Source organism: Kogia breviceps, chromosome 1, assembly GCF_026419965.1.
Source record: "Kogia breviceps isolate mKogBre1 chromosome 1, mKogBre1 haplotype 1, whole genome shotgun sequence".
Classification (NCBI taxonomy): Eukaryota; Metazoa; Chordata; class Mammalia; order Artiodactyla; family Physeteridae; genus Kogia; species Kogia breviceps.
This window is the reverse complement of record NC_081310.1, coordinates 9,773,478-9,801,090: the sequence shown is the minus strand read 5'-3', so window position 1 is coordinate 9,801,090 and position 27,613 is coordinate 9,773,478.

The following is a 27,613-nucleotide window of genomic DNA, read 5'->3' as shown; positions in this document are numbered from 1 at the left end:
GGTCCTTTTCAACCCACTTCCTAGAGAAATGGAAATAAAAACAAAAGTAAACAAGTGGGACCTAATGAAACTTAAAAGCTTTTGCACAGCAAAGGAAACCATAAACAAGATGAAAAGACAACCCTCAGAATGGGAGAAAATATTTGCAAATAAAGCAACTGATGAAGGATTAATCTTCAAAATTTATAAGCAGCTCATGCAGCTCAATAACAAAAAAACAACCCAATCCAAAAATGGGCAGAAGGCCTAAATAGACACTTCTCCAAAGAAGATATATAGATTGCCAAGAAACACATGATAGAAGGCTCAACATCATTAATCATTAGAGATATGCAACTCAAAACTACAATGAGATATCATCTCACACCCGTCAGAATGGCCATCATCAAAAAATCTTGAAACAATAAGTGCTGGAGAGGGTGTGGAGAAAAGGGAACACTCTTGCATTGTTGGTGGGAATGTAAATTGATACAGCCTCTATGGAGAACAGCATGGAGGGTCCTTTAAAAACTACAGATAGAACTACCATATGGCCCAGCAATCCCACTACTGGGCATATACCCTGAGCAAACCGTAACTCAAAAAGAGTCATGTACCACAATGTTCATTGCAGCTCTATGACAGCCAGGACATGGAAGCAACCTACATGTCCATCAACAGATGAATGGATGAAGAAGATGTGGCATATATATACAATGGAATATTACTCAGCCATAAAAAGAAATGAAACTGAGTTATTTGTAGTGAGGTGGATGGACCTAGAGTCTGTCATACAGAGTGAAGTAAGTCAGAAGGAGGAAAACAAATACCGTATGCTAACACATATATATGGAATCTAAGAAAAAAATGTCATGAAGAACCTAGGAGTAAGACGGGAACAAAGACACAGACCTACTAGAGAATGGACTTGAGGATATGGGGAAGGGGAAGGGTAAGCTGGGACAAAGTGAGAGAGTGGCATGGACATATATACACTACCAAACGTAAAATAGATAGCTAGTGGGAAGCAGCCGCATAGCACAGGGAGATCAGCTCGGTGCTTTGTGACCACCTAGAGGAGTGGGATAGGGAGGGTGGGAGGGATGGAGACGCAAGAGGGAGGAGATATGGGAACATATGTGTATGTATAGCTGATTCACTTTGTTGTGGAGCGGAAACTAACACACCATTGTAAAGAAATTATACTCCAATAAAGATGTTAAAAAAAAGAAAGAATCTGCTTGCCAATGCAGGAGATACTGGTTCGAGCCCTGGTCCGGGAAGATTCCACATGTTGCGGAGCAACTGGCTCCATGTGCCACAGCTACTGAGCATGCGTGGCACAACTGCTGAAGCCCATATGCCTAGAGCTCATGCTCCACAACAAGAGAAGCCACCGCAATGAGAAGGCTGCGCACCGCAGGGAAGAGTGGCCCCCGCTCGCCACAGCCTGTGCACAGCAAATAAGACCCAATGCAGCCAAAAATAAAAATAAATTAATTTTTTTAAAAATTAATTAAAAAAACAAAAGAAAACTGCAGGCACAGATCACAGATGGTTCCACTGGAGAATTTTTCCAAACACTTAAAGAAAGTATAATACCAATTCTACACAAACTCTTGTAAAAAATAAAAACACCTTTTTGAGTATTGTACCTGATGCCCCAGGTATTAAGACATCTCTTCCCTCTGGCTGATGAAAATGTAATCTCTTCCAAGCCATATGTGAGCTTTGGAAATTGTCTGCCCTGCTGGTTTTTGATGGTTCTTTCCCGAGCTTGTGGAGTTTCCCACCACAGATGTGCTGATGAGTATTCAGCCAGAAACTTGAAGGATTCCTCTGCCAATCTCCAAAGATCTCTCACTTTGCAGCTCCCTCTTCCCCGCACGAGCCATCTGGCCTCTCTGAACTTCAACCTCTGTCTCCGGTTCTCCTCAGGACTTCTGTTTGAATTCTTCCTCCCTGCACTGTGCCCTGAAAATTACCTCCAGTCAGTTTGTGAGGGCAATCACAGAGCTAAGCTAGCTTGCTTCTCTTTGCTCACAGGTCACTGCCATATTGAGTCCATTACTCAATGTCGGAAGAAGTGTTGTTTAATGTATTTTCTCTACGATCTAGTTGTTTACAACAGGAGTTCAATTCCCATAGCAGTTAATACTTCATGGTTCAAAGCAGAAATCTTGTTAAGTTTTAAGAAATTTTGAAAACCATGATAAAAGGTACATGACCTTTTAACTTAGGTGGGTGTGGCTTTAAGACCATCATTTTGTGAGAGGACCTAGTCTCAACATAACAGAGAATGAGTCCCATTGATAAGATGGAAAGACCACAGTAAAGCTACACTTGATGTGTAAGGCTCTGTTGACAATTATTCAAGTGTCCTTGCTAGATTACAGACTATCTGAATTTATTATTAAAATTTACAATTAGGAATTCATTATAAAGCAGGATAAATGAATCTTGTATCAAGAGAATACCTATTTGTATTATATTAATGTTTCCTCTTCAAAAATACTTTTAATTTTAAAATTATATATTGAACAAATGTTTGATTAAAAGGACAAACATAACAGGTATTTTCAGATGTTATCTTATGGCTGGAGGCTCTACACAGTTGATTTTAACTTGGATTACAAGTGCTCTAAAATGTAAAGAAGAAATAAAAGCTTTTGAAGAGTAGTGTTCTCACAGTATAATTTTTTAAAGCATTTTGTAGCTGTTACAGTGACTAAATGAGTTGCACTGTTTCAGTATTCAAAGCTATGTTATATTCTATTTATCTTCCTAAGAAACTTCTGTGCTAAATGTCCTTTACATATGTCCCTAAATTAGAAACAGTAGTTATAAATACTAACAGTCTCAAAGAACACAAAGAGCCTTCATTTCTACAAGAAAGTCATTTTAAGACCACTTGCTATTAGAAAACACAATTTTTATATGACATTTGGATATACTTAGCAACATGACTCATTCTTTTTTATGTATCTATTGATACTTATGCATCTAAGTATGTATGTACATATGTATGTATTTAGGTAATTGATTTTATCTATATACAACATTTTTCTGGAGTATTTAAAAGCATATCTTACAGATATCATCCCATTTTACTTTTTAGTGTGCATTTCTAACAGATATTTTTTAGAATATAAATCACAGTACCATTTTCATACCTAGCAAAATTTAACAATAATTCCTTCATATCATCTGATAATATATATTTCCCTAATTTTTAATTAAATGCCTTTTTCAGTTTTTTTTTTAAATAAGGTCCACTTATGGTATTTGTTAATATTTCTTCAAAACTCTTAGTCTCTAACAGCTTCCCCTTTTATAGATGTGTATTTTTTGAAAAAACTGCTCTCCTCTACAGAATTCCCTCCTTCTGGATTCGGCTGATTGCATCCTCACGGTGTTTATTGAACAGGTTCTTCTATCTACATTTCCCCCAAACTGTTATGACTCACATCTAAAGGTTTGATGAGATTCAGATCAATAATATTTTAACAATGTAACAAGCTTTTAAAAATCCCTTTCAAATCATGACTCTAAAAGACACTCATTATTTGTCACATGATGAATTTCTGAGCACTGAGAAAATGAAATAACGCTTAGTTAACTGGCTCACTGGGTAATTCCATATGGTAGATGTTGATAATAATAACCACCATCACAATAAGCAAAACTTCATTTGTCACAAAGTCCTCAGTGTGTAATACGGCATTAACTGTTCCAACATATTTAAGTGAAAAAAATGTACATAAAGTATGTGTGCTTCAGCTAGTACTCAGCATTAAATAAAATACTCAATATCTCATTAGCATCTCTCAACCCATGTAACACCTTTTTTTGTCTATTAGCATGGTAAGTATAGTTAATGAAGATATAAGTTTATAATGCATGTTATAAAAAGAATTCTCAAGTGTTAGTTGGATGACCAGGGTAGAGTGAGAGGCTATTCTTGGGAGTATAGGAATATTACTAGTACATTATCAAGGGAATAAAGGAGAAAAGTAAAAAAGAAGAGGAGGAATAAAACACACAGAAATTAACCTTAATGTTGTAATTATGACAAATCTGACGGGAGCATCACTTGCAAATTTTCTCTCCACACATGTGTATGTTGGAGAGTAGCCACTCACGCATTTTGAAGAAAACAGCTTAAAATGTTAATCTTAGTTTTTCTAGTATTCACTTATAATGAAGAGAGTTAGCCTTGCTAGAGTAGAAATTCAATGAGAAAGAAATGGAAGTATTCTCATTTGAATTTCCAAAATAGGTTCTTGAATCCTACATCAGAAAGAAAAATTGTGAAAGTTCTTTTTGTTTTGTTTTGGGAAAGCAAGATATGGTTGAGGGAATAACTTCCCTACCATAAAGAAGGGTAGTGCATAAATGTTTAACAAAATACTGCAGAGAATCCTGGAAAAACCAAGCTGACCCACCCTCTTCAGACACCAAACAAATTTCATGTGAGGAGGAGAAGAGAATGGGTAAGATGTGAACATGGAAAAACCAGTAGGAGCCTAAGATGAGGAAATGTAACAGGGACATCCTAGTGGATAAGATTGGAGAAAACTACCCGGGAAAATCATGGACAGCAGAACTCATATACCTATAAGCAGTGTCCATACATCCAAATCAGCATCAAGGCATGGCCTGGAACCATATGGCACCAAGACCAGGAACATAATGCAACCTAAATGTCCATCAACAGGTGAATAGATAAAGAAGATGTGCTACATATACTCAACAGAATACTACTCAACCATAAAAAAGAATGAAATAATGCCATTTGCAGCAACATGGATGGACCTAGAGATTATCACACTAAGTGAAGTAAGTCAGAAAGAGAAGTCAAATACCATATGATATCACTTATATGTAGAATCTAAAATATGACACAAATGAACTTATTTACAAAACAGAAACAGACTCACAGACATAGAAAACAAACTTATGGTTACCAAGGGGCAAGGGGGCCAGGAAGGGATAAATTAGGAGTTTGGGATCAGCAGATACAAACCACTATATATAAAATAAACAACAAGCTCCTCCTACTATAGCACAGGGAACTATTTTCAATATCCTGTAATAAAACCATGATGGAGAAGAATATGAAAAAAAAAATATATATATATATACATAAAACTGAATCACATTGTTGTACATAAGAAATTAACATAACATTGTAGATCAACTATACTTCAATTTAAAACAAAAACAAAAACAAAAAAAGGACCGAAATGGGGACAAGCCAGCGCTGGCAGAGTCACTATCACCATTCAAGTGACCACCACCATCACAGAGCACCTGTGTTGACATTAACCATTCCCATTACTACTTGATGGGATTCTCCTATACTGTTCCCTGAGTATCACCAGTGGCTTGTCCTGCAGAGGTGAAATCTCAAGGTTAGAGACTTAGCCAAAATTAAGTGAACTGCTCCAAGTGGAAATTCCCTTTCAATGGCCCTATGGTCTCAAAAAACCTGTTCCATGAATCTCAAAAAGCTTGTGGTTTTATGGAGAGGAAAGGTTCCCAGCAGTCCCTGCACTGGGGTCATACTGGGCAGTGGTAAAACTCACTCCAGTTACAAATGCAAATCAGTTACAAATCAGACCAGCCTGTCCCTCTCCACTGGCCTCTATGGATCCCCGTTCACCTCTTCTATTCCACTGGCTACAAATCAACCCATCTATTCTCTTCAGCTTCAGGTACAGAAAGCTACTGCTTCTGAGAAAATGGCAATCTGAGAGACACTAATATCACCTCTGATGCTGAGAATCCCACCCAGCCCCACTTGACTATCCCATGCCTTTACAATTTGACCATCACAGGGACAATAAGAGTAAAAGAAATTCATGATAGATCTGAGAATATTAACTGGTAATTGATAGAAATAATGATATACAATCATAGGTCCAAAATCAAACAGAAGTTAGACTTAACATTCTGTCACTGTTAGTATCTCTAATTGTTATTGCATATGAGTAGGCTGATTGATAATATTGTTTCAGACTATAAATTAAGGTGCATGCTTTTTATATAATTCAATTTCCCACTTTCTGTGAGGGCACACCTGGTGAACCAGAGCAATAAAGCATAACCATTGAGATGATTTTCATCCCAGGAGATTGTTGTGCAGCATAGAACATTAATTATAGCTACTAAGGAGGGGAAGACAAGTGTCCATCAAACTCTCAGGCTGGGAATAATTACCAGGATTGGCAGGTAAGATCTCAAGGGGAAGGGTTCCTAGAATCTATCTTTTTTTTTTTTTTTTCCCTCTGAACATAAAAAGGAGCCAGAGGAAACCTAATATCTCGTCCTGCTATTATACCTGAAATTTCTATAACACAAAGTTCAAGCATTACATGTGCACTTATGTTAATATAATCTTGCTCTTCCCAAATAGAGAATCTGGAGTTTGGTAAACCAAAGTTTGAAGTGGCTCTGCCAGTTTCTAACTTTAAGCAATGGAACGGGCCTTTTGTCTGCCTATTGAACACACATCTCTTCCTCCTTGGTAAGGGAACCTGACTTCTACTGACATAATTTAGTCCTATGTTAGTCCCAGTCCCCTAGAGGCAGAGAGAAAGCCTCTGCCTTTATCTCAGAGCCTGAGATCAAGATGAAACTGTGGTTATTGGAGAGGTGCTAATTAGGGAAGTAAGTATGAAGACAAGAGAGGAAGCGAGACACGTGAAAGCTCAGAAGATATACAGCTATTTAATACTGTGCCAGTGGTGATGGCTGCTTCACAGGAAGCTCTGAAGGACCGTAATGGGGTGTTCGGCAAGTGCCTGGATTCCATTTCAGGTCCTTGGCAAAGGGGAATCTTCTCCAAGCAGTTCAGTGAAGGGAGGAGGAGGAGGATATGTCCGTCTGATCTCTCCTAACTCGCTTCCCTCACTTCTCACTGATTTATCTAATGGAGGGTTACATCCTCCATGCTTTATGCATTTTGTCCTGGGGCTCCTCAGCAGCTGCTCTGGAAGCCAGACCCCATGTTTCCTCATAACCTGGAAGTGGAGGAATGACAAGAAGGGAACAGAGCACTGACCAAGAGAAAGAGGGAATCGGAGAAAATGCACAGGATTTTATCCAATACCCTGACACTGTGACAAGCCCCAGTAAATGATTCCGGGATAAAGTAGGGCTGGTATAAGTCATTCTTAATAATTCCCTTTATGTGTGCTAGTGATTGATTTAGGAGTGGGCAAGTGTTCTGCACTGGACTCTTTAAAAATGCCCTGGGAGGGCTTCCCTGGTGGCGCAGTGGTTGAGAATCCGCCTGCCGATGCAGGGGACGCGGGTTCGTGCCCCGGTCCGGGAGGATCCCACGTGCCGCAGAGTGGCTGGGCCCGTGAGCCGTGGCCGCTGAGCCTGCGCGTCCGGAGCCTGAGCTCCTCAATGGGAGAGGCCACAACAGTGAGAGGCCCGCGTACCGCAAAAAAAAAAAAAAAAATTAAAAAAATTAAAATGCCCTGGGAAACATTTTGCTTTCCAATTTACTTTCCAATTTAAAAAGAGATAAGAGCCAGAGCATCCACATTTTTCTGTCTCTGTCTTGAATGCCCGTACCTGACCAAATCTAGACTATATGAAAAGGCGGAGTGTCATCGCTGTTAAGGACGTGAGAGCTGGCCAGGCGGCTCGGATCCTGGCTTCGTCAGTTACTACGACCTGGGGAAGGTGCTAGACCTATATCTGCACCATTTTCCTCATCTGTAAAATAACAGTGACAACAACAGCCATCTTATAATATTACCATGAGGACTCAAGAGTTAAGATATGAAAATATCTTAGATTGCAGTGAGCAACAAGAATTATCTATTGTATTATACAGAGATGCTCTCAGTACTTCTAAGGTTTATGGGTGTCCCTTAATTTATCTCCCTGAAGACTGTGCCAGTTATGTCAGTTACTCACTTCGGGCAATCTCAGCACTGCTCAGTGTACGAGGTACTAATAAGTGACATGATCCCAAATACTTGGAAAGTACTAATTTACCTCTAAACGTAAGTACTTTCGGGGTTCCCTGGTGGCGCAGTGGTTGAGAGTCCGCCTGCCGATGCAGGGGACGCGGGTTCGTGCCCCGGTCTGGGAAGATCCCACGTGCGGCTGGGCCCGTGAGCCGTGGCCGCTGCGCCTGCGCGTCCGGAGCCTGTGCTCCGCAACGGGAGAGGCCACAACAGTGAGAGGCCTGCGTATCGCAAAAAACAATAAAAATAAAAATAAATAAAATAAAATAAAAGTACTTTAAAGCCTAAAGAGAGGAGCAGCATATATTGATCTAAAGCATTTTGAATCCCTCAGAATAAAGAGCCCTTATAAATCCAAGATTTTATTTCTTCCCCTACTTCTTTTATTAAGTTACTGGTTGAGTTGAAGCTTTTGAAATGTAATCTGCCCCTCTCTGAACTTAAACATCCTCAGTAAAATTCATATCCTAATGAAAAATATTGCTAAATGTTTCCTCTCTCAATCACCCTGTCAGCCCTAATGTTAGTGTCCTATTTATCCACATTAGACATTTCAGTATTTCAGTTGATTTACATCTTGGCTGCGGCTCTCAGGAAATAAGTTCTTTTATTCATCTATTTTTTTCTCCCTCTAGCTTTCTGCCTTTTGTTCTCTGTTGCCTCAATGTTATAGAAAATATAGCTTATTCATTTTTCAGCATTTTCATTTAAACATATTCAACTTCATTTCATATTATAAAAGTAGAATTTAATAGTTTCTACTACATACTTTGTTCTTTAATAAAAAATTTCACACATCCTCTTTTAAGGGCATAGATGAATATCAGTCTACCCACTACTGTCTCCTTTCATTTTCTTTTAATCCTAGGTGAAATGTACTCGGATAGTAACTATCATTGTCACCATTTTTTTAAAAAAAGAATTCTCTATTCATCCTGAGAAGATTCTTTCTTAAAAGAATGCCTTGGATATTGCTTATTACCAAGACAGTTTGAGAAGCCATATACTTCTTAACGGATTTTCTACTCTGGTAATATTTTTTCAAGAGGCTATTTCAATCTTTTTCTTTTTTTAAAAAAAATTAATTTATTTTTGCTGTGTTGGGTCTTCGTTTCTGTGCGAGGGCTTTCTCTAGTTGTGGCAAGTGGGGGCCACTCTTCATCGCGGTACGCGGGCCTCTCACTATTGTGGCCTCTCTTGTTGCAGAGCACAGGCTCCAGACGCGTAGGCTCAGTAGTTGTGGCGCACGGGCCTAGCTGCTCCACTGCATGTGAGATCCTCCCAGACCAGGGCTCGAACCCGTGTCCCCTGTATTGGCAGGCAAATTCTCAGCACCACCAGGGAAGCCCTCAATCTTTTTCTTTTTTTTTTTTTTTTTTTTTTTTTGGCAGTGCGCGGGCCTCTCACTGCTGTGGCCTCTCCTGTTGTGGAGCACAGGCTCCGGACGCGCAGGCTCAGTGGCCATGGCTCACGAGCCCAGCCACTCCGCGGCTGTGGGATCTTCCCGGACCGGGGCACGAACCCGTGTCCCCTGCATAGGCAGGCGGACTCTCAACCACTGCACCACCAGGGAAGCCCACCCCCTCAATCTTTTAATAAAGGAAAAACTTCATCTAAAGAGTCAGATGTTTAAGCTAGTGATAACACTACCATAAAAATCTTTTGTGATGCTCAAGGTGATTCATTATATGATTGTACCTTTTAAGAAGAAAACTGTCTTGAAGGTACATTTGACATTTTGTTTCACCTTAATGAAGAACTATGATTGTTTAGATTTCAAGGGGAGATGTATAAGATTTACTTGATTGTCTTGTTCATAAAATGACCAAGCATTTACTTCTGTGCATTGTGTTTCTGAGCTCTTGTGCCTAATTATGTAACGTGAACAACCAACGAGAAGGCTGAACATACTTCAGGGAAATTACGAGTAGGCATCGCAAAGTGCATTACTACATTAAAGTGATAAGTACAGGGAGTGAGGAGGGTTTAAGAGGAAGATTTGGATTACATTACTGAACTCTTTTTCCTGTTACATTAACTTGTATTTCTACAGATTTTGTAGTCTACCTTGAGGCTTTTCAGAACATTTTTTTCTGGTCTTGTCAACTTACTTATTCTATTAACTTTTGACAATTTTTTTTCCAGAGCAATTAATTATTCTCCTTGATAATTAATCTTTCCAGTTGCTGTAGGTTTCCCAGAAAAGCTGTATTTTGCCCCATAGACTTTTGAAAAACCTTTATGCTAGCAGGCATTACACTGTTCTTTGTTTTAAACATCTGCCTTTCCTACTGCTCCAAAGCAAGAACTCTTTATATTCTTCTTTACAGCACTAGTTCTTATATGTGATATTTAAAAACATTTTTGAAAAAGGCAGAACACCAGAGCAAAATTATTTAAACAAAATAAGAAATGTATTTATTTTCAAAAGTGAAAATTCCAGGGGTATGTCTGATTTAAATTGGATCACGGGGTCAAAGATTTTATTAACGTTATCATCTTATGCCCCACCCCACCTTGTTCGTTCCCAAGCAGCTATGACCCTCAGGCTGACAATAATCCAGGCTGAGTCCTGATCTGTGCAGGTTAACCCAGAGGCAACGAAAATCTTGTGTCTCAGTTATTCAAACAAAATTCTGAGAATTGCAATTCATCGTCTCTAATGAGGTGAAATCTTACTGTGGCCGCTGTGGCCAAGGGCAAGTATACACCCATCAGTTTTAGCACAGGTCCAACGCCCTCTCTTGGAACATCTAGTTAAGTTGTTTGAGATCTGACAGGGTTCTTACCTGTAGATAAAATACCACACTCACATTGGGTTAAACAGGAAAACTTTTTAAATGTATTAGTAAGAAGCTTAAAGAACTTGACCGACCCTAGGCTTATCTTCCAGAAATGACTTTAAGAACCACAAGTCAAAGTTATCCTAGCAGGACCACTGATACTACTGGCAATACTGAAAACTAAGCTCGCTCTGCCTCAGTCAAGAGCCGCCACCACTGCCCTACCCAGACCTGCACATCTGCTGCTACCTACACCAGTACAACGGTTTCCACGCGCACTGCCATCTCCTCAAATATCAGGGTCCATCTCAAGCAGGTACATTTGACTGATGGCAACAAAGCCACATGTCTGCCCATTAGCATACAGGAGTCATGATAAAAATAGGTGTTTGCTTCTAAATGAGGAAAGAAGAACGAACACTGTGAAGAAGAAATATCAAGAGGTTCAGAATGTGGTAAGAGATACAGGCCAACTGAAAGCTGTGCCTGTACATCTCCATGCAAACATATGGATGAATACTGCAGAATACTTATACCCTATAGAAAATCATATTCTTTTTTCTTCCTTTTTTTTTGTAACCAGTGCATGAATGGTAAGAAAAATTGTAAGCAATAATAATAGTAATATCCTTCATTATCTAAATACTTGACAAGAACTAAGTATACAACACAGTATCTATTAGTTGAATGAGTAAATGAATGAATCTTTCTTAAAATAAAACTGCACTTAGTATATATGTAAAACACCACCAGATGTTGTCACATCTGGTTTTAGAGCACAAAATAAGAAACAAAGCAATGACATTATCAACATAAATTGTGACAATATTTATATAGCATGGAAATAAGACAGTTTTAAGCTATTATCAGCATATTTAAACATGAAGGATATTTTACAGCAGATTAAATTCAATAGACACTTGCCATAATAATTCCCAAATGACAAATTTTAATATGAAATTCTTCACAGGGCCATTTAATGGAGATAATGGCCTCCTTTATGGATTTAGAGGAGTCAGTAAACATATTTAATACAGACAACTGAAATTACAGACAAGATCCCTAATGTTGTATAATCATCTATTAATGATCTGCTTTAAAGTACAGAGCTGCAGTTTTGGCCACATTCTGACTTCTTGTCCTCTAAAATTACAGCAGATTTCAAGCCTTAGCCTTTCAATGTGCCCCCAAGAAGCAGAAGAACTAATAAGGCTAGGGACAAAATTACAATCTCACAAACACAAACGGTTTGGCAAAAACTGGCACTTAGTTCTCATGTCATGAGAACTTTTTTTTTTTTTTTGCATTAGGTCTGAATAGTAACATCATGGGGTCCATGGGAAAGAAGGCATTGATGAAGGAAGAAGACACAGATAAATGTAAAGGCATCCCACGTTTACAGACTGTAAGAATTCATATTGTTTAAATGTCTATACTATCTAAAATGATCTACAGATTCAATGCAATCCCCATTAAAATCCTAATGCCATTCTTTAAAGAAATAGAAAAATAAAAAGCACTAAAACTCATAGGGAACTACACAAGACTCCAAATGCCAAAGCAATCTTGAGCAAGAAGAACAAAGCTGGAGATTTCACATTTTCTATTTCAAAACTTACTACTAAAGTACAGTAATCAAAACATCATGACACTGGCATCAAAACTGATATATGGACCAATGGAACAGTACAGAGAGATTGAAATAAATCTATGCACCTACAGTTAACTGATCTTCGACAAGGGTGCCAAGAAAACAAACTGGGGAAAGGACAGTCTCTTCAATAAATGGTGTTGCAAAAACTGGACAACCACGTGCAGAAGAACGATTTAACCTTTATCTCACGCCACACAGAAAATCGATTCAAAATGGATTGAAGAATGAAACGTAAGCTCTGAAACCCTAAAACCCCTATAAGAAAACAGGAAGAGCTTCCTGATACTGGTCTGGACAATGATTTTTTAGATATGACACCAAAAACACAGGCAGCAAAAGCAGAACTGGACAAATCCAATTGCATCAAGCTAAAAAGCTTCTGTATAGCAAAAGAAACAATCAGCAAAGTGAAAAGGCAACCCACGGAACAGGCAAGAATTATTGAAAACTATGTATCTGATACTGGATACCTTATCAGATAGCCAATATCCAAAATACGTATATCCAACTCAACAGAAAAAACAACAACCCTGATTTTAAAATAGAAAAAGTACCTGAACAGACAGTTCCTAAAAGAACATACACAAATAGCCAATAGGCATATGAAAAAGTGTCCAGTTTCACTAAACAGGGAAATGCAAATTAAAACCACAATGAGGTATCACCTCACACCTGTTAGAATGACAATCATCAATAAGACAAGAGAAAACAAGTTTGGTGAGGGTGTGGAAAAAAAGGAACCCTGTACACTGCTGGTGGGAGTGTAAATTGGTAGAGCCATTATGGAAAGCAACATGAGTGCTCCTAAAAAAAATTGAAAATAGAAGTACTACATTATCTAGCAGTCCTAATTCTGAGTATATACCCATAAGAAACAAAAGCAGTATCACAAAGAGATATCTGCACTCCAATATTCATTTCAGCATTATTCACAATAGCCAACATATGGAAACACTCTAAATGTCCATTAATGAATGAGTGGATAAATAAGATGCATGATACACATATAATGGAATATTACTCAGCCTTATAAAAAGGGAATCCTGCCATTTGAGACCTCATGGATTAACCTGGAGTCCATTATGCTAAGTGAAATAACCCAGATGCAGAAAGACAAATTCTATATCATCTCAGTTATATATGGACTCTAAAAATAAACTCACAGAAACAGAGTAGAAAGGTGGTTATCAGGGGCTGGGGGAGGTGGAAACAGGGAGATGTTGGTCAAGCAGTAAAAAGTTTAAGTTACGCAAGATGAGTAAGTTCTGGAAAGCTGGTGAACAGAAATGTGACTGTAGTTGACGATATTGTATTGTGTACTTGAAATTGGCTAAGAGGGTAGATCTTGGGTGTTCCCCCTGGGGAAAAAATAAGAGAGAGAGACAGAAGGGGGAAAGGTGAGGAAAGACGAAGAGAAAGGGGGAAGAGAAAGAAAAATGGTTAAGGTGTGAAGTAGTGGATATGTTGACTGACTTGGTTGTGGTGAATATTTCACAATATGTACAGATATCAGGTCATCAGTTTGCAAACCTTAAATATATACAATTTTTGACTGTCAATTATCCCTCAATTAAAGCTCGGGGAAAAAAAGAAAAGGGGCTAATAGAAGATTTTTACTTATTTGGATCTTGGTGCGTAATACTTTCTTCTCATGAGAGCACGTAGTAGAACTGTATGAAAGAATATCCTTGCTGGGAGATGCTCCTAACCTTCAGAGGCCAAGCAACATGAGGCGGAGACCAGGTAGGGTCAGTGGTCTGGTGGTGAATGGGGGTGAGAATAGTTCATTCATGATTTGTGTTTTGTCTTTTTTTTGCTTTAGGTAACAGGAGAAAAATTAAGAGGCTTTTTGCTGTCTACTGAAAAACCCATAAAACACACATAGTTAATGGTGAAATATTTAAAACATTCTTTCTTAAACTAGAATAAGACAAAAATCCTGCTGTCATCACTTTTATTTGACATTGTAATGGGGGTTCTAGCATAAAATGAGAGAACACAAATGAAAGAAAACTGTGAAATAAGAGGTATGGGGGACGTCATCAACTATTCTGGTAATAGCTTCCTCTTAATCTGCAAAATGCATGTTTTAGTAGTATCCTTTCAGTGGTTCAAATATGAGGTATGCGTATATATTTCTCAATGAATGAAATATTTCATATATGTTTAATAAAAGAAAAGCAAAGAAATGTTAGAGCACTTTAAGAATGAAATACAAAACTAACATTGAAATCAGAATAAAGTAGCTTTATACTTATTTTAAAAAACATTAACAGAGGCTTTTTTCTTTCTGCTTTTTTTGTTTTAAGCTTTATCATCTTTGTATCAAACAAGATGCTTGTTTTGAAACTCCAATGAACAAAACTGAACTAAGCATGTATTTTTGAGAAAAAAGAAAGGATACGGCAGGTATCTGGATAAATATTTGGGTACTAACCCTGGATGGAAGATTTAGATAAAAGCCACCCAAAATATCTCTAAAAATTCACTTTTTAAAAATTTGGTATTTTCCTCTAAGCAAGAAATGCAGTAGGTGATGAGCTTGAATCAGAAAAAGTGATACTTATTCATCTCGTAACTGATTTAAGAATCCCTTTTATTTTACTTTCACTTAATAAGTTGTCAATATTTCTCAACGAGAGTTCCACATTAAGATCATAAAACTGTCAGCAAATAGAGTACTCTATGGTCAATTAGAATTGGGAAAAAAACACATAATCCTCCTGCACAGATACAACATAATCCACACATTAAATTCTGTGTGAATTTCTGACAATAAAAATATTACACTTAGACAAATTATGAGGTTTTATTTCTTTCACATAAAAGCCTGTGTAAAATCTCTTTCTGTTCATCTAGCTTCACAAAATTCATTTACTTAACATAATTTACTATGACTCTATAATGTGAAAGCTCAGTGACACAGTTAATAATAAAAAACTTAATGATTCTGTGTATCTATTGTGCACATTTAGAAGAAATGCCACCTATGGCTAAAATACATTAAAATCCTATTTGCTCCTTCATAACTAATCATTGCTTCTATATCTTGCTATATAAATTTATTTGGATAAAGGAAATACTTTTTAAGTTATGTGCTTCTCAATGAAAGCCACTAGTAGTAGGAAATTATTCCATAGTTTAAACTCAAATTCTCATAACTCTTAGCTTTGTTTTCAGGAGAGTAGGCTTTGATGTAATCACATAGAGTCACATTTTTCTGAAAAAGAAAAAATCTTTTAAAGTATTTCTACTCAACAAAATAAATTTTACTAGGAAGAAACCAATTAACCAAAGCACTTTTTTTATTCTTTAAAAGTTGTTAGTAAGTTTTTCCCCAATAAGAATAATTCTTTTTAAATTAATTTTTGATTGAGTGAGTCAAATCAAAATATTAAACAGTCTGGTGGGTACAGAAGCAGTGATAGTGTATACTAGCATTTTTTTAATTTAAATATAGAATAATAATAAGATTTAAATTAAAATTTCCAATGATGCATTTAACTTTAATAAGATTTTGGCAATGTTAAATAAATGCCAATGACTTCCCCAAATCATATTTTAGTATACAATGATAGCTATGATTATGTATTAATTACATGCATTTGACGTTCTTAATGACTATTAAAAAATTAGAATTTGAGAGTTGTAGTCAATATGTTGTAATACAACGAACAAAGGAATGAGACTAAAGGTGACTGACTTCTGGCTGATTTGAGTAGATCACATGCCATCGTATTCTGGAGCAAGAATATCAAATCATTAAAATAAATTCCAAATTTCTTAATTAAAAAAAAATAACAATACTGACACATTTAAAGACAAATACTGAAAATAGCTACTGATTTCTGCTGACCAAAGAACTTTAGAATTCATTTTAATTCCTCTCAGCTTTTAAAAGGTTCACTAATTGTTGAACACAAAGAGTCTCTGGATTACTCACATTTTATAAGGTAAGAAAAAGTCACCTATTAAAGAGTAATAAGTACCACTATACTCACTCACAGTAATGAGAATTTGTGTGTGCCATTTCCTAAGAGGGCCACCAAAAGGTCAACTGTTTTACAAAAAGTGATTCAATTAAAAAAAAAATAGGCTAGAAGGACTGCAAATCTACTTAAAACAAATGAAAATATATAGATTGTGTGTGTGCACACGTATGTATATATGTGTGATATATATATACATATTCTTTGGAAATATTATTTTAAATTATACCAAAGTACAGCTAATGTTGAAAAACTGATTCTGAGTGGTTGAAGAGTTGATACAGACACTTTTAGCTCTTTTTGGAGTATATGGACCATTGCTGTATATATAATTTCATAGTAAAGTTTGCTCCATTTGATCAAAGTATAGAAATCTACTGATTCTTGCTGCTGTCTCCCCCTCTCCATATTGCTAATCAGCTTAATTCTAATTTTAACCACTAAAGATGTGGAATAACCAAAGCAATATTGAGAAAAAGAACACAGCTGGAGGTATCATGCTCCCTGACTTCACACTACACTACAAAGCTAATCAAAACAGTATGTTACTGACACTAAAACAGACATGCAGGTCAATGGAATAGATAGAGCCCAGAAATAAACCCACTTACAGGTGGTCAATTAATCCATGACAAAAGAGGCAAAAATACACAATGGGGAAAAACAGTCTCTTCAATAAGTGGTGTTGAGAAAACTGGAAAGCTATGTGTAAAAAATCAAATTAGAACACTTCTTCATACCATATATAGAAATAAACTCAAAATGGATTAAAGACCTAAATATAAGACCAGAAACCATAAAACTCCTAGAAGAAAACATAGGCAGTTCACTCTTTGACATAAGTCTTTGTATTTTTGTGGTTTTTTTTGGGATCTGCCTCCTCAGGCAAGGGAAACAAAAGCAAAAATAAACAAATGGACCTAATTAAACTTAAAACAAAGGAAACTGTCAACAAAACAAAAAACAACAAAACAACAACCTAATGAATGGGAGAAGATATTTGCAAATGTTATATCTGATAAGCGGTTAATACCCCAAAATATATAAAAGAGCTCATCCAACTCAATATCAAAAAAATAAACACCCAGTTAATAAATGGGCAGAAGACCTGAATAGACATTTTCCTAAAGATGACATACAGATGGAAAACAGGCACATGAAAAGATGCTCAACATCACTAATCATAAGGGGAATGCAAATCAAAACCACAATGCCATATCACCTCACACCTGTCAGAATGGCTATCATCAAAAAGACAAGAAATAATAAATGTTGGTGAGGATGTTGAAAAAAAGCGAACCCTAGTACACTGTTGGTAGGAATGTAAATTGATACAGCCAAAATGGAAAACTGTATAGAGATTCCTCAAAAAACTACAAATAGAACTACCATATGACCCAACAATTCCACTTTTGGATATTTATCTGAAGAAAACAAAAACACTAATTGTAAAAGATATATGAACCCCAATGTTCATAGCAGCATTGTTTATAATATACATACATACAATGGAACATTACTCAGCCATAAAAAAAGAATAAAATTTTGTCATTTGCAACAACATGGATGGACCTGGAGGGTATTATGCTTAGTGAAGTAAGTCAGACAGAGAAAGACAAATACTGTGCGTTATCACTTATCTGTGGAAACTGAAAAACAAAACAATGAATGTATATAGCAAAGCAGGAACAGTCTCATAAATACAGGGAACAAATGAGTGGGGAGAAGGGTGGGAGGAGGGGCAAGATAGGGGAAGGGGCCTAAGAGGTACAAACCACCAGGAATAAAATAAATAAAACACAAAGATGTAATGTACAGCACAGGGAATATAACCAATATTTTACAATAACTTTAAATGGAGTACAATCTATAAAAATATCAAATGACTACATTGTGTTTCTGAAACAAATAACATTGTATGGGTTGCCCGAAAAGTTCTTCGGGTTTTTCCATAAGATGTTACATAAACAATACTTTAATTAAAAAAATAAATAAAATCATATAATTTACTAATTTTCGATTCTGTCCATTGTTTTTTTTTTCTTTTTAGTTTGCATATTTTTTTCTTCATACTGTAGAATTTTTTTGTTTTTTTAAAGAAGGGCTAAAAGTCCCTATGAATAGTTTTAAAAGAGATCTTGGAACTTGAAGGAAACAATTGAGTGTTAGCTCCCACAAAGTCACCTGAGATGCAGTAAAAATATTTTACATACATTAACATTGAAAAGATAGATTTTAGAAATTACCTCTCGTAATATTTTAGATCCTTTGACTTTTTTTTTGACATTTTAAGTGATGGCAAATATCTAGCCATGGAAATAATACTATTAAAAAAAATCACATGAAGTTAAGATGACGATGAGTAACACTGTACTTTTAAAATCTCTTCCTCAATTTTGTCTCAATCACACATATACTCACACAGAAACACACACACACTCACACACCCCTGCAACAGTAAAAATATGATTATAAAGAATTAAATCTGATTTTGAACAGATATCAAACTCTAAATTAAAATCAATATCAAAAGAAATATTATCAAAAAATGTAAGCAAATGTAGCTCCATATGACTAGATAATGTAATTACTCTTCACGGAGATCATACATACACACACACACAGACACACACACACATTTATATACATACGATTTTTTAATCTATAAAATAAAATAAAATCAACCAATTTACTTTAGCATACCTCATATGTTTACTCATTCCTAATATTCATTTGATTTCTCTGGACATTTAAAAAGATAAGGGTCCACGCTGGTTAAGCACTATAAACTCATTTTAATTATTGTCTTAGGTGAACTGACCTGCTTTCCATTTTCATTCCTCAATCTCAGTCATGGCTAGCTGAGCTCAACTGGCTATGGAACATTTAGCCTAACACCAGACATTTATGGGTGAGACATTTAAAAAAATATTTTTAAGACACTTCTGTGGCACAGCTGACTGTGGCCCTTTGTATTAACCTGCATCTGATTTCAAGTCTGTTATTTTAAGATATACATAGTAAACAAGAGATGATTTCAATTTAATGCAATCATGCCTTAAGGAGGGTTGCTTGGCTTTTATTGTTTAAGAAAAGAGATAGATGAGGAGAATAACTGAAGAAAACTTGAAACATCTGTAACACTTTCAGATTATAGATGTCCCCAATTAAAGTTATACAAAATCCAAATTAAAACACTTGCTGGTAGAGCAGTGGAAGGTAGCAAGTTTCCTAAAATTTCTTGAAGGATTTGAAATCTGGATATAGACTCTCATTCCTTAGTTTTTCTACAGTAATATCACAAGCAACAGGTAAAATATTCCTAATCACTCAAAAGACATTTCTATTGTGACATCAACTTGGAGTTTTATGGAAGGTAAAACTGAATTAAATTTTACAGTATTAAGATCGCTCTAAAACTATAAAGAAAAGTAATAAGCCACGCCCAAAGGCCTTCTGAAATAAAAGTGGACGTAAAGACTATTAAAAGACAAGTTCTTTCAACATTACACCAGAAAGTAGGGTCTTCTATTTCTCTAGGTCCTCAAGGCTAAAATTTAAACGTGACCGCCACTGTTAGAAGGCCCTGGCAATCAGGTCCAAGAAACACAGAGAAACCAGACAGTGACCAAAAAACCACCCTGCTTTCCTTCTGGGGCAACCAGCAGATTATATTTAAAATTATTTTTAAGAGATCATTGTCTAATACTTCTATTCAATAACAATCACGTTAATTTAGTATCTAATATATGCCAGGGATTGTGCCAAACACTGGAGAGTCAGAGATGAACACGACATGCAAAGAATTTAAAAAGAATCAGAAAGAGAGACAAATTATAAATGCAATGCCAGAAAACATTTTGTAAAAGGTGCGTGTATGTGCGTGTGTGTCTGTGTGTGTGTGTGTGTGTGTGTATGTGTGTGTGTGTGTGGAACCTAAACTGGTTTGCAAGTGAGGGGTGAAGGAACAGTGAATGAATGCAAAATCCTTCTGAGGGAAAAAAAAATGTTTTTTTTTTCAGGAACTACAATATGGTGAATATGATTGAAATTTGTAGAAAATGGAAAAGTACTAAAAAAAAAGTTTCAGAATTGCGTAGCAGTCACATCATATAGTGTTTGCTCAAGTTTGGTGGGGGATTTTGTCTGTTTTTTACTCTAAAGGCAATGACAAGTCACTGAAGAGCATTTTAGCAGAGCATGATGACCAGATTTATCTGGAATCTCTGGTTCACTGTGGTTTGGGATTGGGATAAAAGTGAATGATCAAAGACCAGCTAGCATGCACTTAGTTTACAGTAATACAGGGAATTGATAATGATATCTTGGAAGAATTGGGTACCAGGAGAGTGTCAAAAACACAGGTGTAGAATTGGTAGGATTAATGATTTAGATTGATTGGCTATAGAGAATGTGTGAGAGGGAGGTTTTCAAGATGACTCACGGGTTTCTGACAAGAGTAACTAGAGGTGATCAGTAATTGTAAAGCAGGGGAAGATCTTGAAATGATAAAATCTAGTTTTCTGCTTCCTTTTATTCACAACAAAGGTATCACAGTCTTCCAAACCCATAAGCATGAGAGATTAGCCCGACCATAAACATATTATCCAAGAGATGACAAAACAGTCTTTGCTTATTATCGCTAGTTACAATTGTAAAATATTCTTATAATTTTAAAATAGAAATCTTTAGGGTAAATTGGGTATTAGGAAAGTGAGAGAAAGTATAATAAAATTTCAAGATTTTCATCTTGGACCCTGTGGTTAATCCTTAACATACAATGAGAATATATTAATGCTATCAAAGAAGAGTTCTGTTTCATAAAGTTCAAATTTTACATGTCCTAGTAACAGCCAAATGAAAATGTCGGGTATGAAGTCTGATAGGTCCTGGAGCCTGCAGGACAGTTTTAGTTGTATCTGCTTATAAGTGGTTTTTAAAGCATGGATGTGGATGAGAAAACTCATAAAAAGGTAGTGTGAGAACAAAGGAGAAACAGGGAACTATCCCCCTCCCCCAAGAAAAAACACAACTGAAAAAGTGAGCAAGTTAAGAGGAGAACGTGAAGGAGAAAAGAGTCCTAGAGTTTCAAAAAGGACATGGGGTAATGATGCCTTCAAATCCAAGGTAAGAGAGCTCCAAAAAGCACAGACAACTGTGTCACTGTGGTAGATGATTATTAAAAAACGTCTGCGATTATATACCCCTTTTGTCACCAGCAAAGCCTGTTAACAATTCCCGGGAAATAAAAATAGAATCTGGGTAATAAAAGGAAGTCTAACCCTCTTCTGTTCCTCCGTGCTTCGTCTACTTTCAATTGCTCGCAGGGTGGGCATGCGCAGAGGCCTGGCGCCCGGCGCTTCAAGCACCAGAGCTCCTGGTGCGCAATGGCTGCTCCGGGACCTCAGCTCAGGGCCGTGCGCAGAGGCCGCTCACGACCCTCCGTCCAAGATGGCGATGGCAGGCCGTGCGCAGAGGCGCTGCACCCCGCACCCTCATCTGAGCTGTGAGCAGCGCAGCTGCACCCGCCCCGCGAGAAACCCGCCCGCAGCCTGTCCAGCGAGCACGTGCTCTAGAGCTGACCTCACACCGATCCACTCTCTGATCCAAGAATAAAGCTCTCCTTTGCTTCCGAACCCAGCTCGTTCTCGTTCCGTCGGCAGGAGGCACAGAAGGGTGCGTAACACCTTATTTACAGCCTTTTTCAATATAATTTTCACAGCTCTTGCCACGTAGGGTGGATTTTCCCCCCACTCCTGGAACCTGGGCTAGGTCTATGACTTGGCTTTGACTAACAAAATGAAGGGAAAACATCACCTTGCAAGTCTGTGTCCGGCCCTCAAGAGGCCTTGCTGCCTTCATTCCTTCTCTCTGCCTTCACAATGGGAACAAGTCAAACCAACAAAACCCCTTAAATCCGAGAGAGCCTGGACTGGAACAAATGCACGTAAATGTTAAGTTCGTGTTGACCGTACACAAGAATGGCCACCAAGGTGACACAGAAACGTATGACAAATAAATGTTGCTCTGCCATTTTTTAAATGATACAAGCATGTATTTCATTGAACTTGAGTAAGATGAGAAAGAAAATTAACCATTTAAATTGTCATTTTTATCATTTTTGAGTTAATACTTGTTTTATTATGGCGGTATTAACAGAAGTCAGATAGTAACACTCTGGAGAGAAAAAATGGAGGTTGGGGAAAAGGATGAAGGTCAGAACCAGAGCTCCTGGAACATTCTTTAGAGAACAAACTTCAGTCATTGGAGATTTGCGAAGGGTTTCCCCAAAACACTGAGTGCTCTCCAAGCTATTTACTGTGACTCTAGAATTGTCCCTATTGATGAGATGGAAATGACGAGCATGGTTTTATTTGACTGGACAATAAAAATGTAACCTGCAAAGGCAAGATGAAAAGAGGACTTAGACAGTGAAGGACAAATACTGTATGATTTCACTTATATGTGAAATCTAAGGAAACAAAACAAATGAACAAACATAACAAAACAGAAACAGAGTCATAAATACAGAGAACTGAATCATTTTGCTGTACACCTGAAACTAACACAACATTGTAAATCAACTCTACTCCAATATAAACTAAAAAACTAATAATAATACAGAGAACAAATAGGTGGTTGACAGAGAGGAAAGGAAGAGGAAAGAAACGGGTGTGGGAAACTAAAGGGCACAAACTTGCAAAATAAATGAGTCACGGGTATGAAATGGACGGCGTGGGAAATATAGTCAATAACTATGTATTATCTTTGTATGGCGATGTATCTTAACATCCTGGTGATCAGTTTAAAATCTATACAAATATCGAATCATTATGTTGTGTAACAGGAATTAACATAGTGCTGTAGGTTAATTATACTTCAAAAGCAGACAGACAAACTCACTCAGAGATCAGATCTCTTTTCAATGGGGTGGGGGGTCAGGGGAGGGCAAACTGAATGAAGGCAGTCAAAATGTACAAAATTCCAGTTATAAGTAAGCACCAGGGATGTAATGCACAACATGATAAATATAATTAATACCGCTGTATGTTATATATGAACGTTGAGAGTAAATCCTAAGAGTTCCCATCACAAGAAAACACTTTTTCCTATTTCTTTAACTTTATAAACCTATATGATATGTTGGATGTTCACTAAACTTGATAATCACTTCATGATACATGAAAACCGAATAATTATACTGTACACTTTAACACAGTGCTGTACATCAGTAAAACTGGGGGGAAAATGCCAAGGCAAGATGAAAAGAGAACTTATTAATAAAGAACAGAGTCAAAGGGGAGAACTTAGCTTACAGGAAGGAAGGGAATTAGATGACTGGGAATAGTAATATAGTTAAAACAATAACTGAAAAACAAAATAATGGTCCAGAACAAAAGAAAGGGCTCCCAGCATAAATCAGTTCACAAATACTTGTGAAAATATTCGGAATCAGGTAGTCACACAATTCCCTTAACCAGATGAGGAAATTGGGGGTCACCAACATCATTTATCTTCGCAAAGTTTACACAACTAAGAAAAAACTAGGATTACGTCCCATAAAGTTGTTTTACTCAAAATTCACTGGCAAGTTTGGAACTCTTATCTCCGTTTGCATCCAAGAGCCATGCCAATATCAATGGATGCTTTTCCTTACAAGATGTTTACTACAACTGAGGAGCTACAAAATTTAGTTCACCAATCAGTGTTCCTTCTCTGAACATTTTTTTCTATTATAAGAAACGCTTTTAAGTACATTCCCATACTTTGAACAAGGAGTACGAATGAATACCATTAACGAAAAGTATACTGAAGTTTATTGTGTCTTTAATAGTGATGATATTCATGTTCAGTGGTAATATGGTTATTAACATTAAATTCCAATGCAACTGAAACTGAATTTCTTTGGTTGACTAGAGGTTCAACTCACAAAAACCTTAGTATATTAAGTTTTCAAAGCTATATCTATTAAAAATGCTTCTGTTTCCCCTTCTTTATTAGAAATTGAAGCCCTCATTATCTTATGTAGAGAGAAGTAAAGCACTGCAGGAGACTGTCGCCTGCATTAGACGTGAGGTGACACTTCTGATTAGGGAAGAGGGGATACTCATGTTCTCTATTTGCATTTGACTCAGAGAACCTCAGGAGAGATGAAAGACAACTCTGATTCAGGAAAGCGTTCAGACTCATTGAATTGTTAGAATTACTTTGTTCAAAACAGCCTCCAGAGATATAAGTTATGTCATGAACCTAATTCATAGAGTGACAAAGGGTACCCATTGTGCACCTGTACCTTTCAAGCTCAATCGTTGTTAAGCTTAATAATGAGCCTCTGATTTGCTAAAAGGCCCAAACAAGGCTGTGTGTTTAGGAAACCTGATGTATCATTCACTCCTTAAATGCAACTGTGTAGGGTAAAAGGGGTGTAGAAATTGCAGATCTTGTTCTAATGTGGAACTAGAATGAAATTGATTTTCAGTGGAAATATTCTGAGCCAACGGTAAAGCAAGAAGATCCCATAGCAAATACAAATAGTAAATGATTAAACAAAAAGATATTCAAAGAGAAATTACAGTATATATATTATGAAGTCTTCACTCCAATTCTAATCATTAGATTCTTCTGCATATAAAAATATGCATATTTCTAAAAACATTTTAGAAATTTCAGGAAGAACTCTCTTCTGTATGAACACTCCTGCAGTGGGTGATGCTTCTCAAGATCATTAGTATTTCCTAAATTTTTTATTATATATTTATTGCCTGATACTTTCATACAATTCTCTTGCTGCCATTTCACAAAATTCTGTCTCAGAGATTCAATTCCGTCAATCTCACTGGTGTATATAATTGATAATAGATTACAGGCAGATTTTTTTTTTTAATTTTAGGTATTTTTAGAAACTATTAGTAGATGTTCTATGATAAATACACATGATGTGTGTGTCTATTCCGCCTCCATCCATGAGATATAATGCATAATAGCTCTGAGAATGATTTTATTAAATAATTAATTATTAATTAAATAACTAAATAAAATAAATTAATTATTTAAATAATAATTTAAATAAAATAATTATTTAATTTGCTTAACCAATGTTTTTTCAAATTATTTAATAATGAAATATTACACCTCTGTCTCCTCCTCCCTGCCACAGTTACCAATTAACGTCTTGATGAAGGATATTTGTCAATATATTATTGTGGGAAATCCTAAAGTGTTATCACTCTTGGAAATAATAGCTTTAAATGGGCAGAATCCTTCCAAATTCAGTAAACAGAAAAGGAATTTATAATTATTGAGCCCTTGCTATGTTCCAGATGTTATATGATGAGCACATTTTATGCTACAGGAGAATGGTGCTTTAAACATTTTAATTCTGGCTTGGAGATATAGCAAGCAGGAAAGGGTGCTGTTCCCACATTTATAACAAGAAAAAACCTGGAAAAACTAAAAACAACAAGTTCTCATTGGAGAACTGAGGTTGCAGGGTAAACAACTGATCCAAAATATGTAGGGAGGCATTCACCTCCAAGTAGAAACAGGACGGAGGGCATTTACTTACCTGTAAAAGAAAGACATCACAGAACGCTGTAAAACCTGGTGAGAATGGCCAAAGGTCCATTATGGGCTAGTGTAAGAGAATACAGCCTCGGGGGCCATAGGAGGGACGGTATTGAAAACCACAGAGCTTTCTGAAAATGCTTTCCCATGTTGCTGGCTGGAGGAGAGGGCCAGCAAGCCACTGCCCAAATCCTTCCAGTCCTATTTCTACAATTCCCTCTACAGAACAAAAGCCCTACTCTGAAGGCGGAAGGACAATAAACACTGTGCCTTAAGAGCTCTCATAGAAACTCACTGCATCTGGTAGAGAAAATAACTTCAGTCAGTCATCAATCAAGGGAGCAAGCACTGTCCTTCGAGAGGAGCGGAACCCCTTCCTCTGAGGGAAGGGTCAGCATTCCACCTGGAGGAGAAGCAGAGTGCTGTGAAGGCCACGCCCGTGACCCCAGGCTCACAGCGCTGGCCGAAGACTAGGGTTTTATCAGAGCAGCTCCCACCTGCCTCCACCACCGCACTAGGAAGCAGCAGGCAAGACGAGACTGGAGCACCACTGGAAGGGCTGCCAAAGACACAGTCTGCTGGGAAGCAGTGCCAACAGAAGACCAAAAGCCAAGTGGAAAGACTCCAAGCCAACAGGGATCAGACTCTGAGACAAACTCCTGACAAATTAGCCCATCCTGTAAACCCAAGGTGTAGCTAAGGGGATTGGAGTCTTCTCAGGCACTGACCATAGCCAGAGCTATGACTTCAAACCCAGAAAAACGTGCGACTAGATTAACACAGATCCTCACGTAAAAGGCCTTGCAGGAGGGAAAGCATCAGTGAACTTGCGTAGGCTCATAGAAATGTGATGAGACTGAAATGCAAGTAGGAAAAGTAAAACACGCATACACACACATGAAAACACCATTATTGACATAGTAGCCTTACCAACTTGATTTTAATACTGAAGAAACTATCAGGCAAATCTGAAAACTGAAGTATTCTAAAGGAAAATTTAGACTCTTCCAAAACGTCAAAGTCACGAAAGAGAAACAAACAAAAATGGGCAGGGAACCATTCTAGATGAACATGTTTAACAACCAAAGGCAGTAAATTACCTTGATGATTAGATCCTGGTAGAAAGACGAGAGAGGGACTGACAGAGAAAGAAAGAAAGAGGAAAAGAAAAAGTTAGAACAAGAGCAGGAAGAGGCAGAAGGAAGAAGAAAAAGAAGAGATGCCACCACCAACGTCACGGTGAAATTAACCAAGTGTGAAACACTTCATGGATGTTCATTACATTTCTCTTTCAAATTTTCAGTAGGGTTAAAAAAAATTTTAAGATAAAGAGAAAAAAGGAATATGATAGTTGTTTCCTTTGCCTGGCCTTCTTTCTATATAACTGTCAGTATCATGACAGTTTCCTAATCAAATAAATAATTGCTGAATGAAAAAAATGAATGTGTGAATAAATAATATAAAATGCAGTTTTCTTCTGGGGCCCAAACTGAAGGAGAAAAATGTTATACTGAATCAGACTTTCTCTACGCTGTTAAAAAATAAAAACAATTTTTGAGAACACTTTTTCAGTTCACCTGCAGCTCTCTCAAAGCTTCAAAAACCGAACCACCTCAAAGGACACAGACATATTTTATGAATATTAAGTCCAGTCAC